Consider the following 12,537-nt stretch of genomic DNA (forward strand, 5'->3'; position numbering starts at 1 on the left):
ATCGTTTGGGCAACGTCAATTAATCAGGCGATCGATTGGGGGTTGTTTCTCGTGTGTGGATGTGAGAGAGGCTGAATTGATCAATCGATCGATTCAAGTCTCCCTAATAGATTGGTCAATCTATTGGGAAACGATCGTTACACAGGATGCAGGTTTTGGACAGAAGAGATTGATGGGATCTTACATGGCAATCAATTGGGAGAAAGCCTAATCGATTGGGAGCCCTAGAAGCGACAGATATAAAGTCGTGGCAAGCTTTCTTCTCCGTGGCGCTTACACGATTTTTCACTACGACTCATCGTCAGACTAATAGCTTGGAAGAGAAATGTTGTTGCACTTTTCAAAGGGTCCAGAGGCATTTACAAGCTACAAGGGTTCAAGAAAGAAGGTTTTTCATTTGTATTATCTTATATTTACTTCTTGTTTCGAGTTGTATGCTTGTGTGAGTTTGTACGAGGTTTCTCCACCTCCGGTAGTTACCGAGAAGGAGTGTTTTTCTTAGTGGAGAGTACGTCGTGTGTGGATTCTTGGATTAGTCACCTCTTCTTGAGGTGGATACCAAGTAAATCCTCTTGTTAGTATTGTGAGTGTTTGCTTCGAGTTCTTTCCGCTGCACATCATCACGAAGCATCAAGACAACGAACGCGACGAGCTATTCACCCCCCTTTAGCTACAAATCAACCCTAACAACCTCCAACGTGTAAAACTTCATCCCGAAAAGGCTGATCTTTATCACCGAAGAGGTCAGAATTTTATCCTGCGGAGGTGCCTTCCATGCACCGAAGGCACCTTTCATGAATAGTATCAAGACACCTTCCAATGTTTGAAGACACCTTCCAATGTTTGAAGGCATCTTGGGTACTATTCACCTGAGGCTTTTTGTGCTCTTCTTGCCCTGCAAAATATGTTAGTCCAATAAATCAAATAATAACTTGCAAGACAAGTCTTACAATAATAATAATGAAAAATAATTAGCTCTTGTCCTCCCTAGACCAGGGAACGAGTCAAGGTCTCGGTTTAGGGATCTAAAATAGATCTAAACTGAATTGACGCCTACTGTCCCTCAATCGGTACACGTCCTCACCGAGTCACTCTGCTCCAGTGACTTACCTTTACTTACCAACTTGTAGTCGGTTAACTAGCCTCTTGACTTACTAGGTCTTCATGTCATTTGTCAAGTCCACGAACCCAACTGGACTTCTGCCAGTCAGCAGGTCCTGCGGATCCAACTGGACTCCCTCCCAGATATAAGGTTGGCCCTTTGACTTATCTGGGCTTTGCACCAACTATTGAATCTCGCAGACCTAATTGGATTTCAGCCTAGTGTCAGGTCTTCCAGACCCGTCAACTCCTGCATACTTAGTTAAGCAATTAGATCACAACAACACCTAACTTAACTCACTTGTCATTTATCAAAACCTGAGTTAGACCATTAGTGCAAACTACGCCAACAATATCTCCTTTTTTAATGCAATGACAACCTCGGTTAAAGTTAGAAAAAAATATGCACAACATATAAAAAAATGATTTTAAGAGAAGTCTAAAATAAGACAGTTAGTTTTGTTCTCTTGATCATTTTTTAGGATTAGGTTCTTCTGATTTTCTAACTTAAACCCTAATTCTCCCCCTTTGACATTCATCAAAAAATACACAAAGAAATGAAAGAATGTAGTAAGTCTTGCAAAGTAAGCATGGAAAGTAATAAAAGTTTGGCAAAACAATTACAAAACTTTCAGGATTATTGGAGGAAGAAAGTTTTCAAAGTTTATAACAGAATTTGAAAACTAACTTTTGTAAAATAATTTATAAGGTTTAAAGTTTAAGTAGTTTCTAAGATATTTTCAAAGTAATTTTCAAATATAGTAACTTTTCAAAATATTGTCAGAGTGATTTGCAAAGTACTTTGAACATTTTCCAAGAATGCTTTGAACAAGATTTGTAAACTTAGAAATATTTTCCAAACTACTTTAAACAAGATTTCTGAATTTAGAAATATTTGCAAAGTAATCGTAAAGAAAATTTTTCTAAAAAAGATTTTCAAAATAAGAAATTAAAAAAAAAATCTTGCATAAGATTTTCAAAATAAGAAATATTTCAAAATAATTAAAAAAATTCCTAACTTTAAGAATTTCAAAGCAATTTTAAGGAAAAATTTTCAAACTGATTTTAGGTAAATGTTCCAAAAAACACTTTAGTAAATGTTAAAAAAAAAATCAATTTAGAAATGTTTTCAAAATGATTTTAGGAGTGGGTTACCAAGTGTTTTCAAACAATTTTCAAAATAGGAAAAAATTTTAAGAATTCGGAAGACTTTTGTAAAAGATCCTTTAACTAAACAAAAAAATATCTTCAAAAGATCCTTTCGAAAGAATTCAAATGCTTTTAAGTTATTTTGAGTAAAAAAACCAAAACAAAACATAATTTTCTTTTTCAATAGTGAAAGTTAAAAAAAATATTTTTGAAAGTGTTCTCCCCCTGAACCTGATATTATTTAAGGAAAATAGTCATTTAGAAATTGTCTTTAAATGTCTAATAGAAAGTTACTTGCTGACTATCAAAAGATAGCAGTGTTTACTTGGTTAGCCAAATTAAGTACATGTATTCAGTTAGTATTTGACTGAGATGAATTACTTAACTTGATCACTATAATTTGATATTTCTCGCCAAGATTTGTGATGATGTACTGATATAAGGATCTTAAGTTCAAACAATTTGCCTAAGAATCTCACGCCGTTCTAGGTTTTTGAGTACACAATCAAGGGAGACTTAGTGTCTTTGTGAGATGCTCAAGTCCTAAATCTATAGGATCATGCTCTCTATGAATTTAATCTAGACTAAGGGTAAAGTCAATTTTGAAAGTTTAAGGAAATGCAAATTTTAGAAAATAAAAGTAAAGACTTTTTCCTAGAATTTGCAAACCAATTTTTTTTTTAAGTAGCAGTCCTAGTCTATGAAACACATTCCTAATTGTCGACGTAAATTGCTAAATTCACTGTCAGAGAGTGGTTTGGTAAATATGTCAGCTAAGTTTGATTTGGACTCAATGTAATTGAGTTTAATATCTCCTTTAATGACATGATCCCTGATAAAGTTGTGCTTAACTTCAATGTATTAGTTCTTGAATGATGCAATAGACTTTTTGCTAAGTTGATTGAGTTAATATTATCAATTAACACTTTTATGTTTTTAAAGTTTAGATTGAAATCTTTTAGGATGCGCATCATTCATAGTAGTTGTTCAATATATTCTCCTATTGCTATATATTCTGTCTCAGTAGTAGATAAAGCAATACAGTCTTGCTTTCTATTAAATCAACTAACAAGTGATGATCCAAGTAGTTGACAATCATCACTTGTACTCTTTCTATCTAGTTTACAACCGGCATAATCTGATTTAGAGAAACCTATAAGTTTAAAATTGGTTGTTCTAGGATACCACATTCCTACATTAGATGTTCCTTTTAAGTATCTAAAATTCTTTTAACATTAGCCAAATGTGATTTCTTGGCACAAATTTGGTACCTAGCACACATATTGACTGTAAATAAAATATCAGGTCGACTTGTAGTTAAGTATAGTCAGCTTCCTATGGTCCTTTTGTAATATTTGAGGTCTATAGATTTTCCATTTGGGCCACTGTCTAGGGTTACATTAGTGGCCATTGGAGTTTTAATGTCTTTGGAGTTTTCCATTCCAAATTTCTTGAGTAATTCAAGTGTATATTTTTGTTGATAAATATAGTTTCCTTCATTTATTTATTTGATTTGTGGGCCTAGGAAGAATGTTAGTTGTTCTACTAGACTCATTTTAAATTCTTATTTTATCAATGTTATAAATTCTTATTGAAGTTTTGAGTTAGTTGACCCAAATATTATATCATCTACATAGACTTGAGCTATAAAAATCTAGATCAATTATTTTTACGAAGAGAGTTGGGTATACTTAACCTTATTTGAAGCTTTTGAGATTAAGTATGTGGTTAACCTTTCATACCAAACTCTGAGAGCTTGTTTTAAACCATAAAGGATTTTCTTTAGTTTGAACACATGATTAGGGTGTTGTTCTAAGTTCTCAAACCCTAGGAGTTGACTTACATATACCTCTTCTTTAATTAATCTATTGAGAAAGACCAGTTTTACATCTATTTGATATAATTTGAAACCCTTATGGGTTGCATAGCTCAACAACATGATGATTCGAGTTTGGCAACAGGGGCATAGGTTTCATCGTAGTCAAGTCCCTCAATCTGACTCAACCCTTTTGCTACTAATTTGGCCTTATTTCTAACAACTTCCCCTTTTTCATTTAGTTTGTTTCTAAAGACTCATTTAGTTTCTATGACTTTTTTTTATGTTCTAGTAATGGAACTAGATCTCACACTTCATTTCTTTTAAATTGGGCCAGTTCCTCTTGCATGGCTAAGATTCAATCTGAGTCACTTAATGATTCTTCTATTCTTTTGAATTCGATGTTAGAAATTAAGGCTATTTAGCTTAGGTTTCTAAAAGCTAACCTAGTTTGGACTCTTAGGTCTAGGTCACCAATTATTTGTTCAAGTGAATCATTTGAGTTAGCCCTTATGGTTCTAGTTTATTCATTTTCTTATGGTTGATGTTCTTCATGTTCTTGACTTAAGTTTTTACTTACTCTCCCTTGACTAGTGCTACCTCTAATAAAATCAATTGATTGAATCTAAGTTTGTTCTAAGTTAAGGTTCTTCAAACTTTTTATTTATGGTTTCTTCAATTCTTAGTGTATATACTTTGTAACCTCTACTGTTTAATGAGTAACCTACAAAAATTCTATTTTCTACTTTTGAGGTAAACTTTTCTAAGTATTCTCTTGTATTTAGTATGAAAAATGGGAATTCAAACACTTTAAAGTATTTGATATTGGATATTTTATTATAGTAGAGTTCAAATGAAGTTTTATTATAATTTTTATTTATTGTAGTTTTATTTTGTACATAACAGGTTGTACTAATAGCTTCTGCCCAAAAGTATTTAGGAAGTTGATATTCATTTAGCATTGTCTTGGAGGCTTCAAGTAAGGTTCTATTCTTTCTTTCAACAATTCTATTTTGTTAGAGTATTTTAGGGCACAAAAATTTGTGATGGTAGCCATTTTCTAGGCAAAATGTATTAAAATTGTGATTCCTAAATTCACCTCCATTATCATTTCTAATTCGTTTGATTTTTTTAGTCTTTTTTATTTTCAATTTGTTTGCAGAAATTGCTAAAGACTTTAAATGTTTTATCTTTATTTTTTAAAAACTTTACCCAGGTGAATTTCAAGTAATCATATATTATTACTAGACAATAGAGACTTTTATTTATTGATTTTATTCTATGGGAATTAAATAGGTCCAGGTGTAACAATTCTAGTATAGAATTTGCTTGAGTTTGATTTGTTGATTTAGTTTGTTTTTCTTGTTGACAAGTATTACAGATTGTTAAATCTAAGTTAAATAATTTTAGTAAACCTCTAACTAATCCATTTAACTTTGTTAAGTTTCTAAAGTTTGTGCGGAACATTCTTCTATATCATAATCAGGTTTCTTCTTTCTGTGTCAAGTGGCACTTAAGTGAAGAGATGGTTAGGTTAATTGTATAGATATTATCCTTCCTAAACCCTTTTAGATTTATGTTAAGGTTAGCTATGTGCTTGATTAAGCATTTAGAGGACAAAAACCTGACCTTATATCCAGAATCACACAACTGACTAATACTAAGTAGATTATATTTAAAATTATCAACAAGTAATACTTTTTAACAATAAAGTCATTTTTGAGTTTGATGTCACCTATCTCAATTACCTTAAGTTTGTCGTTGTTCCTAAAAGTAATCGTTCCTAGGCTTTTGTATGTTAGTTGAGTAAACTTAGTGTGATCTCCAATCATGTGTCTGGAATAACCACTGTCCAATATCTACTTGATTTCCTACATAAAGTGGGAGTCATTATTAACTAGATTGATTTAAGTTAAAAAAAAACTAATTAAGTTATTTAAGAATTAATTTTAATTAAAAATTAATTTAAGTTAAAGATTTATTAGGTTAATAAATTAATTTAAGATAAAGTTTAAATTCTAAATTAATTTAAGTTAATAATTAGTAAAGTTAAAAAATAATTTAGGAGTTTAATCTAATTTAATTCTGATTTGAATTTGAGTTTTGAGTTTGAACTTTGAGTTTGAATTTTGAATTTGGTTTTTTAATTTTTAATTCTAGTTTTAATTTGAATTTTAAATTTGCATTTAAATTTTGAATTTGAATTTTACTTTTTAATTTAAATTTTAAATTTGTATGTTTTGAATTTTGAATTTGAATTTTAATTTAAATTTTAAATTTGTATTTTTGAATTTTTGAATTTTGAATTCCAATTTTAATTTTAATCCTTATTCATCTCACCAGTCTAAATTTTTCAGAGAAAGGGATCCTATAATTTTGTGAGATGAATTAAGTTGAAATTCAGGATTTAGTTTAACTTTGTATTAAATTCAAGTTTAGCTTTGAGTTCAACAAATAGGCATTCTTTGGATAAACTTCTAAGCTGTGGTGAGTCACCTAGACATCACTAGAGTAACCATGCCTTCTAAATTTTTCAAATAGTCCTATCTACTGAACTTAATACAAAACTCTAGTCTAACCAGTTAGGATTCGTAAGTGGTAGCTTCAGTTAGTTCCACTAAGCCAAATGCACTTGGTCAAACCTGTTGGTTGGTCCTAGGAAAACCGTACCTGTTCCACTGTACAAAAATTTTGTGCAAGTGTCGAACCTTTCCTAACAACCTATTGTGTTCTTTAGAAATTAAATTCGGAATCGCAAACGAAACTTAACATTATTGATTCCAAATTTAACTTATCCGTTCTTAATGGTTTAGACTTGGAACGTAAGCGGAACTTAACACTATTGATACAAATCTATCTATGTTACAAATGCAATTAAATATTTATTTCAGAAATTGGCTCTCAGGTCAAACATGGCAAGGCACATGACCTTCTTGGGTATGGGAGCATCCACCACTGCCTCGACAAAGCCTCTTAACGAAATTCAATATTTAATTTCCTAAAATAACATTAGGTTTAACCAAAAAGAACAATCGAATCACAAGATCAAAAAAATAAAAATAAAAAACACAACTTCGAATATCTAATCCAAAAATCTAGAATCATATGCCTCTTGTGTTTGGAGTTCATACAAAAAAAAAACTAGTATGATGCGGAAATAATTACTAGTTATACCTTTCTTTGTATGCAACGACCTCTTGATCTTCTACCGTATTCCTCTTCTTATCTCGGACGTTGTGTGGGCAACGATTTACCGAGATGAGAACCACCCAAGTGTAGGACCGTGATCGTTCGATAGAGGGGGGGGGGTGAATATCGATTCGAAAAGTCGAGTAAAAATACGCAGCGGAAAAGTAAATGAACACAATGGATTTTACTTCGTTCGGAGCCTGTGACGACTCCTACTCGAAGGCCCGTGGTCCTTGACCACTTTCGTTGGGCAATCACTAGCAGTTCAAAATAATGATTACAAAAAATAGTACAATGAATGCTAATGAAAATGAAAAGCAAATACCGACAATAAAGACAAGAAAGGAGCGTAGTGTCGGAGCTTTGTTAGCGTCGCAGAAGTGCAGAGCAGTGGAAGACTTTTCTTTTCGTTGTTGTTCTGAAGCTCTCCTCTGACCCTTCTTTTATATGAGGCTCAGGGCGCCCTGGATGCCTTCCGGGCGCCCTGGTGAGACATGGCAAGTCCAACCAGCGAGCTCCACGTGGCGACGCGCGATCAGGATGAAATTTCCCTCCCGGGCACCCGGATCCCTTCCGAGCGCCCGGATTCCTTCCGGGCGCCCGGACCCTGTTTTCCCGCAGAATCCGTCCTGCAAGACGAACGTTAGTCCGGAGGCAAATTTACCCTGCAACACAGATTGTTAGCAAAAGCAAAGTGAGTATGAATTAGCAAAAAGGAGTATGAGTTAGATTCCGTCTTTCCGAGACCGGAATCTAGTCACGATCTCGACTTAGATATCCGAAATGGATCTAAGCCGGATCGACGCCTAATGTTCCCTTCCCGGGAACGCGTCCTCGCAGTCACTCCCCTCCAGTGACTTACCTTACTTACCTGCCAGACGTCCGGTTAGCCCTTCGACCCGTCTGGACTTCTCGCCAGCTATCCGGTCAGCCCGTCGACCTAGCTGGACTTCTCGCCAAGCGTCCGGTCGACCCGTCGACCCGCTTGGACTTCTCGCCAGCTATCCGGTCAGCCCGTCGACCTAGCTGGACTTCGTGCCAGACATTCGGTCAGCCCGTCGACCTGTCTGGACTTCTCCTGCACACTCGATCAAAGTGTCAGATAAAAACAAACTAACTTAACCTGATTTGTCATTCATCAAAACCTGGGTTAAATCGTTAGTGCTAACCGCACCAACACCAAGCCCTTCTTCTTCCTTCACCAAGTTTCAGCCACCAAAGCTCCTCCAAGGATGTAGAGATTCGACCACCACCACCAAGCTCCAAGGGATGCTAGAAACAAAATCTCCTTTCTCTCCTTCTTCTCCTAGCTAGAATCGGCCACCAAGGACTCCTTCTTGTGTTGATGCCGCCGGCCACAAAAGAGGAAGAGAAAAGGAGAAGAGCTAGAAACAATGGTCGGCCACCACCAAGGAAGAGAGGGAGGAAAAATAGAATAGAGTTCTCTCTCATGAAGGCACCCCTACCCCCTCTTTTATATTCCTTGGTCTTGGCAAATAAGGAAAATTTAAATAAAAACTTCCTTAATTTATTTTCCATGAAAAGAAAATTTTAAAAGATTAAAAACAAATTCCTTTTCATGAATCAAGTGGTCGGCCACCTTCAAGCTCCCAACAAGGAAAGTTTTAATAACACAAGAATTAAAACTTCCTAATTTATTTTCAGAAATTTTAATAAAAATTTCTTTAATAATGTTTCCCTTCATGGTTGGTTATAAAAGGAATTTTATAAATTAAAATCTCTCTATTAAAATTTATAGATGATTTCCAAAAAGGAAAGTTTTCTCTAAAATTAAAATCTTCCTTTTAATCTACAAATAAGTAAAGATATCAAATCTTTTCTTAATCTTTTGTAGAAACTTATAAAAGGAAATATTTAATTTTAAAACTCTCTTTTTAAATCATGAACATGGTTACAAAAAAGGAAAGTTTTATCAAAATTAAAATCTTCCTTTTAATCTACAAATAAGGAAAGATATCAAATCTTTTCTTAATCTTTTGTAGAAAGCTATAAAAGGAAAGATTTAAATTTTAAGCTCTATTTTAAAACCATGATATCCATATTAAGAAAAGATTTAAAATAAAAATAAAACCCCTTTTAATATAGCCGGCCAATCAAGCTTGGGCTCCAAGCCATGGCCGGTTACTTAACTTGGCTTAATCCTTTTACTTGGCCGCCCCCATTAGGATAGGTAAAAAGGTGGGTAAGGGTGGATATAATACTTTATAAATAAGAGACTATGATAGGGACTGAGAGGAGGAATTGGTTTTGGTCTCCCGATGAAATTAAGCTTCTCGTGTTCGCCCCGAACACTCAACTTAATTTCATCAATAATAATTCATACCACTAAAGAATTATTATTGAACTACCGCATCAATCCCAAATTACATTTTGGGCTCCTTCTTATTATGAGTGTGCTAATCTCCCTATATTTAAAATGTCGAATGTCCACTAATTAAATAAGTTACTGACAACTCACTTTAATTAATTTCTTAATCCAAGAGTAGTACCACTCAACCTTATCGTCATGTCGGACTAAGTCCACCTGCAGGGTTTAACATGACAATCCTTATGAGCTCCTCTTTGGGGCATTATCAACCTAGATTACTAGGACATAATTTTCTTCTATAATCAACAACACACACTATAAGTAATATCATTTCCCAACTTATCGGGCCTATTGATTTATCAAACTAAATCGCACCCTTTGATAAATCAAAGAAATAAATATTAAGTATATGTACTTGTTATTATATTAGAATTAAGAGCACACTCTTCCATAATAACAGAGGTATTGTTCTTTTATTTAGTCAGTATAAAAAGAAACTACCTCAAATGGTCATGCTCAATACACTCATAGTGTACTAGTGTAATTTATCAGTCAAGATAAACTAATACTTAATTACACTACGACTATTCTAATGGTTTGTTCCTTTTCATCTCAGTCGTGAGCTACTATTTATAATTTATAAGGAATTGATAACATGATCTTCTGTGTGTGACACCTCACACCATGTTATCTATAATATAAATTAATTGAACAACTACACTTAGCATATAAATGTAGATATTGACCAATGTAATTCTTATTTTTAAATATATGTTTATACAAAAAGCTAGGCTTTTAGTATACATTCCAACAAAACCTATATCTTCTTAAACATGCATAGGCAGAGTTTCCCTAACCTATTATCATCAAAAACTTCACAAGTATCATTTATCAAATTAAACTTTTGTCCCTTTTTAGACTAGTCTTAATTTTCCACTTGGGTAAGTTATTGATTTTGGAGGCGTCAACTAGTTTGGAGCCTCCCCCTGAATTATTGGACTTGGATTTTAGGTTTTGGATTTATGTCAATTTACTTTATAGTTATAATAGACTTGGTTATAGTTTGACTTAATTTTATTTTTATTTAATTTAGGTTTAGTTATTGCTTTGGTTGACTTTACTGAATTTAGCTTAGAGGGTTTAATTTTTTAGATTAAGTTTGATTTATTTAGTTTTAGATAATGTATTTTATTTTTAGGTACATAGTATTGATTGATTCCTACTTGAGTGGTTAGGCACGCTTTCAGAACCCAGACTTTGATTTGATTTTTATGTCGATTGACTAAACATATAAAGGTTTTGTTAGTTGAGTTGGACTTATATCCAAGTCCGGACTTATTGTACACAACTCTTTGTAATCCAAGTATCATATCAAGATAATTAGATCTAGTTGTGAATTTTTCTAGTAGTTGTTTTAGTTCAAGTGCTTCACTTTTCAATCTGGAATTGCCATCCTCAAGCTTTGTGACTTGAGTTGGGATTTCAGTTTGAATCGACTCAGTTGTTGAATTTGATTTTAGTTTTTATTAAGTGTTTTATTTTCTTTTCTTAGTTCGTTTATTTGATCTTTAGATATAGTTAATTTCCTATGTAAACATGCAATTATTTTAAAAAACTTTTTGCTTAAAATAAATTGTACCCCATCGGAACCTTCGGAAATGAGTGCAGAATCATGGCTCGATTCGGGTTCAGACCCTTCTTCCGATTCACTTTTCGATTATGGTATGTATGCCATCAACACGAGATAGTTGGAGTGCTTTGATTTGTCGCTATCTGATTCCTCTGCGGATGATTAATCCCAAGTTGCCTTGAGGGTTTTCTTCTTCTTGAGATTTGGGCAGTCATTCTTGTAATGTCCCTCTTGTTGCATCCAAAGCACGTGATGTTTGTCTTGTTGTTGTTGAAATTGGAAGTGGACTTGATCTCCTGAAGGTCCTTTTTGGTGAAGTTCTTCTTTCTCCTAGTGAACATCTTTCTTACCAGGTTCACCAGGTATTCTTCATTATTTGAGTCTAGGTTAGACTCATCTTCAGGTTCTGGTTTAGATCTAAATTTTTCTTTTGACGTTCCTACAATAAGAGCAATATCTTTCTCAGGTTTGGCGTTAGTCTGTCCGTACAACTCTAATTCACAATAGAGTACATCTAATTTTAATTTGGATAGATTCCTCAAGATTTTGTAGGCATCCACAATGGATGCCCGCAATGCATTTCGATGGAATGTGTTTAGAGTATACCTTATCAGATCTCGATTCTCCATCTGATGATCGATTGTGTGAAGTCCATTAAGGATATCTTTTATTCTCACGTGCAACTGACTGGCAGATTTTCCTTCATGCATTTTGATGTTAAGTAATTTATTTAAGAATAAGTCCCTTTTTGTTACCTTTGCATCATTGGCTCCCTCGTGTAGTTCTATAAGCTTGTTCCATAGTTCCTTTACATTTTCGTGTGGGCTAACGAGGTTTAGTTCCTCCTTCGTTTGTCCACATTGGATTGTATTGAGGGCTTTGAAATCAATCTGGGCTTTTTTCTTCATCTATGGATTCTAATTTTTCGGGTACATTGAAATTCCGGTGTTGTGGTCGACTGGCGCCTTGTATCCTTTGGTGATGCTAAACCAAAGTCGGTCTTCAGGTACACTTCCATCCACTTCTTCCAATATGGGAAATCATTGTTGGAGCAATCCCAATGGTCCGTGTGACCATGTGTTTTGGTGTTTGGGCAAAGAGTTTAAGTTAGGTTCACTCTTGTTATTTGATATGTGTACTTGAGTTGTGCAGGATTGCAGGATACACATGTGACTCAGGTTGACGACTTTAGGTCCAGTGAAGGATGGAGCATCTGAGGGACCGTGGATAAGGCAGCGAGGACAAGGGCCGAGGGAAGCGACTTCAAGGCATACACGAAGGATGACATTGGGGACGAGCCGCGGGCTTGAATGCATCCGAGGG

Source organism: Zingiber officinale, chromosome 9B, assembly GCF_018446385.1.
Source record: "Zingiber officinale cultivar Zhangliang chromosome 9B, Zo_v1.1, whole genome shotgun sequence".
NCBI classification, from domain to species: Eukaryota; Viridiplantae; Streptophyta; class Magnoliopsida; order Zingiberales; family Zingiberaceae; genus Zingiber; species Zingiber officinale.